Raw genomic sequence first — 8,679 nt, forward strand, 5'->3', positions numbered from 1 at the left:
AACCCTTCAAAAATCGCGAAGGATGAAATATATACCTTCTGCCTAGGCCTTTCCGCATCTGCGGTCCAAAACCCGCTTCTGCAGTCCCGCATATGCGGTCAAAACAACCACTTTTGCGGTCCCTCACTTAATAGCCAGAATCGCATCTGCGATAGAAATTCCGCATCTGCGATAGAAATTCCGCATCTGCGGCTTCGTAGATGCGACTACCTTGACCGCTTCTACGGAAACTGCTCGCCAAAACAACTTTTGCATCTGCGGCCTCCTCCCTCGCACGTGCGGCACCGCACCTGCGGTCCCCAAATCGAAGGTGCAAAAACACTAGAAGCAGCAATTTTCTAAAATCTCTCAAGTCCCAAATCTTCCTGTTAACCATCCGAAATCACCCCGAGGCTCCCGGAACCTCGACCAAAAACACAAACATGACTCAATACTTATTCAAACTTGTTTCAATCATCAAATCACCTCAAACAACATCAAATCTACCAAATCACATCGGATTCAAGCCTAAGTTTCGAAAATCTTCCGAAATACGCTTTCGATAAAAAACCCAACCAAACCACGTCCGAATGACCGAAATTTTGCACACACATCCCAAATGACACAACGAAGCTACTGCAACCCTCGAAATTTCATTCCGACCCTCATACCAAAATCTCACCTATCAACTAGAAATCGCCAAAATATCAACTTCTCCAATTCAAGCCTAATTCTACTCTGAACCTCCAAAACCAATTCCGATTACGCTCCTAAGTCATAAATCACCTCCCGAAACTAATCGAACCATCGGAACTCACATCCGATCTCTCTAACACATAAGTCAACATCCGATTGACTTTTCCAACTTAAACCTTCTTAAAAGAGACTAAGTGTCTCGTTTCTTACCAAATCCTCTCCGAACTCAAATTGATCAACCCGATCACATAAAACACGGATAACGAAGCATAAAGAAGCAGAAATGGGGGAGATAGAGCGGTAACTCATGAGACTATTGGCCGGATCGTCACAGATAGTTTGTTATAAGTTGGAAAACATGTGGGATCGGTGGTGAAAGGCCACTTTTGGTGCCTTTTAAGTCCTTGTCCTTTTATGTATTTGATTTAGAACACATACTCTAATATATGTGCAAATACATATATGTTATATATTATATATTAATATCAAAGACTTGGATTTGGACTGGCTTGGGACTTGGGCCGAGTCGGATCTAAAATAAATAATTTATATTTTATTTATTTCTACAATTAAATCTATTTTATTTAAAATTTAAATTTTTAAATTTATTTGAATAAACATATGTGTCTGTTTATGAAAGAACACATCTTTTGAAAAGGTCCGATGGTTGCTCTATAAATAGAAGTTCTTCCAACAAAGTGGACATAGAAAAATTTGCAAGTATATTCCTGGCTTGTTGTAACCTGAAAAAAATTATTTGTATTTCCCCAATTTGTATACGGGTAATATCTTCTTTAAGAAAAGTCGTTCTCACACCTCAAGCCTTCTGCAATTTCGTTTTTCAACTATTATTTTTCTTAACATTTAGTTGGTCTCATATAAATTAAAAAAGCCACTGCAAAATTAATACAACATTTGGTTGGTGCATTACATAATATATACATGTATTTAGTAATGCTGGAGTTTATATACTTATTTCATGCAAGATAGATTATAAACTAAACTAAGATTACGTGTATTAATGCGAGGATTATAATATAAAATAAAAATATCATTCTTAATAAATAATTCATAATTCATAATATAATAATATCTTTATTATATCACATAAATGATTATTGTTTTATAGTTTTCGCATAACTAGTTATAAGTGAACCAAACCATCGGTTAAAGTATTCGATGTGGGAATTTTGTTTTGCTGGATAAGATGCAGATTTTATTGAAAGAAGATAATTAACTAGGATTATTACAAACTGGGACTAATCGATTCGAAATAGTCCCGTAGAGGTCTTTACGAAAAGTAGATCATAAAAGCATGAAAATGAGGAAATGTTCAAAATAGTGTATCCATTTCAAGCCCAAACATGATTTCTTGATCTGTCATAGAAGTGCAATCTGTAGCATCAAGTAGAAACCTGTAATCATTCAACAAATATAATAATTGACACAGTTTTAAAAGGGGCTGTAATTAATGTGGTGAACCGGTACCTGAGAATCTATTTCTACTGTCAGAACGTTATATTAGATAGACATTGGGTTGGGAATAATAATATGTATGGTCATAATCAGTAAAGGTCCAAATAGCAGAAAGAGAGGGAATAAAGGAACGGAAGTTGCCTAAACAATTCAAGAAAATAATGGGTGGACTGAATGATGATGTAGCTTTGTAAGAGAATCAGATTTCATTCCATAGTACATAAACTTTTAAATATTTCAAATTCATATTAACTAATATTTATGAGTTATTAAAAATATTACAGGAAAAAAATGTAGGATTCTAAAAATAATAAATATCAATCCTATTTAGCAAGCATAAAAGAAGAAATTATGTGCTACATAAATGCTCATATGCATTGTCTTTTTTATTTTTGGATTAATTAGCATATATATGCTTGATACAAATATGATATATTTCTTTATCTCCTTTTAAATTAGATTATTTGAACACGAAGTACACTTATCAAATTTTCTTTCAAAAGTTATTTGTCAGCTTAAAAATTAAATTTACTTATATGATGAAGTTGAAAAAGAATTGAATTGAATATTTTCTCTAATTAGTTAATTAAGAGCTCAATTATTTATTCATTTTAATATCAAAATTTTGCTGCCTTTGTTAGCTTTCAAATTATGGTCAAGCTATTCTATTGTAATTTTAACCGTTTTCTTCCATTACATTATATGCAAATCTTAGGAAATATAGTACGTAACATTTATATTTTTGATATTACAATATCATAGTAATATATGTAGGAATATATACCACAGCGGAAGCAATAACAGAATCTTATTCACGTGTAATCTAAACAACTAGCACGTATGGAGATTTTAGGATTTCCTCTTGAAGAGTAAACACAACAAATCTATGTCGTTCTCCAGTTCCTCAGTTGAAAACACACCAGCAGATTTCCACAGTCTTCTACTGTGTTACCCAAACAATAACCGAAAATGGAGAATTTTGGATGGGCAAAATTCTAGTAGAAACCGCAGTCAGAATCCTGTCAAAAACGTCCAGCCCTTATATCCATATATATAGCTGCGTTTTAGGTCAAAACCGTTTTCAAAACCTGTTAGGTTTCCTTCTCCCACTAAGGAACGGTTTCCACGTTTCTTTCCCATTAAGTAACAGTTTCCACTATTTTCTATTATTTAGGCACAGTAAGGACCACAGAATTTAATTAACAAGGCTTCCTATTATGATATTAATTTCGAAATTCTGAAATTAATTTCCATCATAATAAATTACGAATTATTCCACTAAAAATTCGTAATTGCACTCCTTAGTTCAATTTCGAAATTCTTCCATAAAACCTTATTTAACTCCCCATGTTAAGATTCAGATACTAATCAATCAAATTAAATTACTGACTATTTAATTTATTGATTACTTCCTTTAGACTTACATTTAACTTATTTCATGTGTCGGATACAAAATCCACCGGCCGGGTTTACACATGAAAACTTATAAGCTTTCATAAAGGAGTATCATCAATCTCAAAATCGAGACATGGATTCCATCAACTAATTATTACTTCGCCAATGTATATCATTGTTATCCAATTTACCAGGCTTATTGACTCGCGAAAGAATCTCGCCTCTTAATAAATCAAAACAACAAGTGACATACACAACTAATAATAATTATATCAGGATTAAGAGTATAAGTACATTAAATGGACTAGAGAAATTATTTTATAAAGTCAGTATAAAATACTCATCTCTACTTGATCCGTTCAATACATACAAAATGTACTAGCACAAGAAGTTGGAATTAAACCATTCTCATAATCAAGATAAATTATATTTAATCTTGTGCTACAATCATTCCGATGATTTGTCCAATTCCATCATTAGATTGTGAACATTAACTTTTATGTCTTACAAGAACCGATGATTTAATCTTCTGTGTATAAGCTAAACTCTATACACTAAATCATCTACTATGTAAGCAATGGACGCACAAACACATGATCTATTTAAAATGAAACTTTATTGAATTTAAACAAGTAAATAAATAATTATTCATAAAGAATACTATAACAATACGCATGGCTTATAGTATATTCTAACAATCTCCCACTTAGACTAATAACCATGCATCTACAATTTTGACACACATTCCTTCTACATGCTTATCAAAAGTCTTCTGTGGTAAGCTCTTAGTAAACGGATCTGCCAAGTTGTTCTCTAACGCAATCTTGGTGACCATTACATCCCCTCTCAGCACTATATCACGAATTAAATGATATTTATGCTCTATGTGCTTTGCCCTCTTATGGCTTCGTGGCTCCTTTGAATTTGCAACCGCACCACTATTATTACAGTAAAGCGTAATTGGTGCTTGAATCGAAGGAACCACACCCAACTCTCTCAAGAAGTTACCGAGCCAAACTGCCTCTTTGGCTGCCTCAGAGGCTGCCACATATTCGGCTTCCATAGTGGAATCAGCAACACAAGTTTGCTTGATACTCCTCCAACTTATGGCTCCACCTCCAAGAGTAAACACATTACCTGAGGTAGACTTTCTAGAATCTCTGTCTGATTGAAAATCCGAATCAGTATACCCAATAGGTACCAGGTCATCCGAATGATAGATCAACATGTAATCCCTAGTCCTTTTCAGGTACTTGATTATATGTTTAACCGCCGTCCAATGCTCTTTCCCAGGATTAGACTGAAATCTGCTAACAACGCCAACGACAAAGCAGATATCAGGCCTAGTGCATAACATAGCATACATGAGGCTCCCCACAGCTGATGCATAAGAGACCGCCTTCATCTTTTCTATCTCTTCATCAGTCTTAGGAGACCGATCTTTAGATAGAGAAATTCCATGTCTGTAAGGAAAGAATCCTTTTTTGGAATCATGCATGCTAAACCTGGAGAGTATTGTATCAATATAAAGACCTTGGGACAAGCCTAATATCCTTTTCTTGCGATCTCGCAAGAGTTTGATCCCAAGGATATGAGCCACTTCTCCCAAATCTTTCATATCAAAATGTGTGGACAACCACTGCTTAACTGAATTCAACATGCCCACATTATTTCCTATGAGCAGTATGTCATCTACATATAAGATCAAAAACGCCACTTTGTCCCCATCCCACTTTTTGTATACACAAGATTCGTTAAGACACTGATCAAAACCAAAAGTTTTAATCACCTTATCAAAACAAGTGTTCCATGCCCTAGATGCCTGTTTTAGTCCATAAATGGACCTTTTAAGCTTACACAACATATGCTCTTTGCCACTTTCCATAAAACCATCTGGTTGCATCATATAGATGCACTCATCAAGACTTCCATTAAGGAAAGCTGTATTGACATCCATTTTCCAAATCTCATAATCATAATGAGCAGCAATGGATAAGAGAATCCTTATAGACTTAAGCATGGCTACCGGCGAGAAGGTTTCCTCATAGTCGATCCCTTTTTTCTGAGTAAACCCTTTCGCTACAAGCCTTGCTTTAAAAGTTTGTACTTTTCCGTCTACACCTCTCTTTTTCTTATAGATCCATTTGCATCCAATGGGTTTAACCCCATCAGTTGGTTCTACAAGATCCCAGACCTGATTAGAGTACATAGACTCCATCTCTGATTTCATAGCAGCAACCCACTTATCGGCATCCTTATCATGTAGTGCTTGGTCGTAATTGACAGGTTCGGAGGTAGGCTCCTCAGGGATCCTATCATATGATTCTCCCAAGAGCGTATAACGAACTGGTTGTCTTATTTCTCTTCCACTACGACTATGCACTACATCAGTTGCAACTACATCACTTTGATTTTGTGGTTGAACCACAACAACATCAGGAACCTGAGTCTCCATGCTATCCACAGGGATATCAACGACTTCATCCTGTTGTGTAGTCTGCTCAACATGACTCCCACTACTTTGTGGTAGTATGACTGCGGGCACTTGTTCTTGTGGGACATTAAGTCTATTGACATTTCTCCCACTACTAAAGTGCAATGGTATGTCAAAATCGACTTCCGGGGTTTGGATATGGTCGTTTTGATTTTCAGATGACTGAGTTTCCATTCCTTTGCTAAGTTCCTGTAAAACAAGTTTACTTCTAGGAACATGGTTCATCAAATAGTCCTCTTCTAGAAACTTGGCATTTGTGCTAACAATTACCTTTTTCTCTTTAGGACAATAGAATAAACCACCTTTCGTCCCTTTTGGATAACCTATAGACACGCATACATCCGTTTTTGCCTCCAATTTATCCGTTTTCCCCTTTAGCACATGTGCCGGACAACCCCAAACTCGAATATGCCACAGACTAGGCTTGCGCCCAGTCCACAATTTTGTAGGGGTCAAGGGTACTGACTTTGAAGGAAATAAGTTCAGAACATAATTCGCCATTTCTAAGGCATGTCCCCAAAAAGACGAAGGCAAATCGGAATAACTCATCATTGATCTAACCATTTCCATAAGAGTCCTATTTCTTCTTCAGCTACACCATTTTGATGTGGAGTTCCAAGTGCAGATAAGTGAGATGTAATTCCACATTCTAATAAATAACCAATGAAGTCCGTAGAGAGGTACTCCCCACCACGATCAGATCGTAGTGTCTTGATATGTTTATTATGTCGCTTTTCAGTCTCAGTCTTGAATTCTTTGAACTTTTCAAAAACATTTAGACTTTCAACACAACAAATAAATATATCCATATTTTGAGTAATCATCTGTGAAAGTCACAAAATACTCAAAACCACCTCTTGCTTGGACATTCATTGGACCACACAAATCAGAATGAATTAACTCTAATTTATCACTTGCCCGATTTCTTTTTGAGGGGAAATTTCGTTTTGTCATTTTTCCTTCTAAACAAGATTCACAAGTTGGTAGTGCCTCCACTTTCAATGAACTTAAAGGTCCATCCTTGACCAACCTGAAAATTCTGTTTAGATTTATATGACCCAAACGCAAGTGCCATAAATATGTTTCACTCAATTCAGAAGAACGTTTTCTCTTACTTGGTAAATCAACATTATTCAGTTTTTTAGGTGGTAACGGTTTAGGAATAGAGTCAACAACAAAAAGACCATTAATCAATGTAGCCGAAGAGAGATAACGCTTATTATGAGTAATAACACATTTATCAACGTCATGACAATTAAAATCATAACCATCTCTCATAGCGCTAGAAACCGAAATTAAATTCCTTCTAACGGAAAGTACATATAATGTGTCTTTTAAAGCTAAAACTCTACCACTACCAAACGAAATACTAATATTTCCTAATGCTAAAGCTGGGGCTGCTGAACCGTCTGTTTGATAAACATTGATTTCTCCTTTACTTAGCCGCCGCGTTACCTGAAACCCCTGCAAATAAGTGCAGATATGATTAGTGGCTCCCGAATCTATACACCATGACATGGTAGAAACAACCGCTAAAAATGTTTCAACGACAAGTAGATGTAAATCACCTGGTTTATTTTTCAGCTTGGCCAGATAAGTTGGACACTGCTTCTTATGATGCCCGGGCTGCTTGTAGTGATAACACTTGCCCTTAGCCTTTTTCACACCAGCAGTCGCGCCACCAACAGAGGGTTTTTGAGCCTTTTTCTTTTTCTGCCCGCCTCTCGGCTTAGAAGAAGAACCTGCCTCAAAATTCAATGCCACGGGAGGAGCTTGGGACTTGATAATAGTCTCCGCCGACTGCAGCTCATTCAACAATTTCGCAAGGGACAAATCCATTTTGTTCATGTTATAATTCAGGCGAAATTGCTGAAAACTGTCAGGCAAAGTCTGCAGGATCATTCAACCTGCGTGTCGTTATCAATGTTAGTTCCAAGGACCTCCAGTTTATTCAGAAGACTCATCATCTTCAGAACATGGTCCCTGACCGATGAACCTTCAACCATTTTGGTATTCAGAAGGGCTTTCATGGCAGTCTGCTTAGCCGCACGATTCTGATCTTCGAACATTTCTTTGAGATTTTCCAGAATGTCATAAGCAGACTCCATCGACTAATGCTGATGTTGCAGAACATTCGACATGGATGCCAAAATGTAACACCGCGCCATCTCATCAGCCTTAATCCATTTCTGGTAAGCCTTCTGTTCATCATCTGTGGCATCATCTCCAGGTTTTTCTGGACACACCTCATCGAACACAAATTTGTACTCTTCAGCAATTAGAACAATATCCAAATTTCATTTCCAATCAACATAATTTGGACTCTCAAGTTTGTTTTGGGTAAGAATGGCAGTAAGGGGATTGAAAGCGGTCATTGTCAATCTAGGAGACATTAAATATTTAAATAGATCAAATCAGTTTGTATTATGAACATTAAAATTCAAAACACATTATATATATACAATCTATGCACCTTGAACAACAAATTTCGATGGGAAAGAAGCTATTCTTGCAATATACATATATAATGACAGATTTTCACTCCATAAACTTAAACAGGTCATACTCAGATGGAGAGTAAACTGTTAATTTAAGCCAAATGAATATCAACATTCAACATATATTAGTCCCATTGAACC

This window comes from Nicotiana tabacum, chromosome 10, assembly GCF_000715075.1.
Source record: "Nicotiana tabacum cultivar K326 chromosome 10, ASM71507v2, whole genome shotgun sequence".
NCBI lineage: Eukaryota > Viridiplantae > Streptophyta > Magnoliopsida > Solanales > Solanaceae > Nicotiana > Nicotiana tabacum.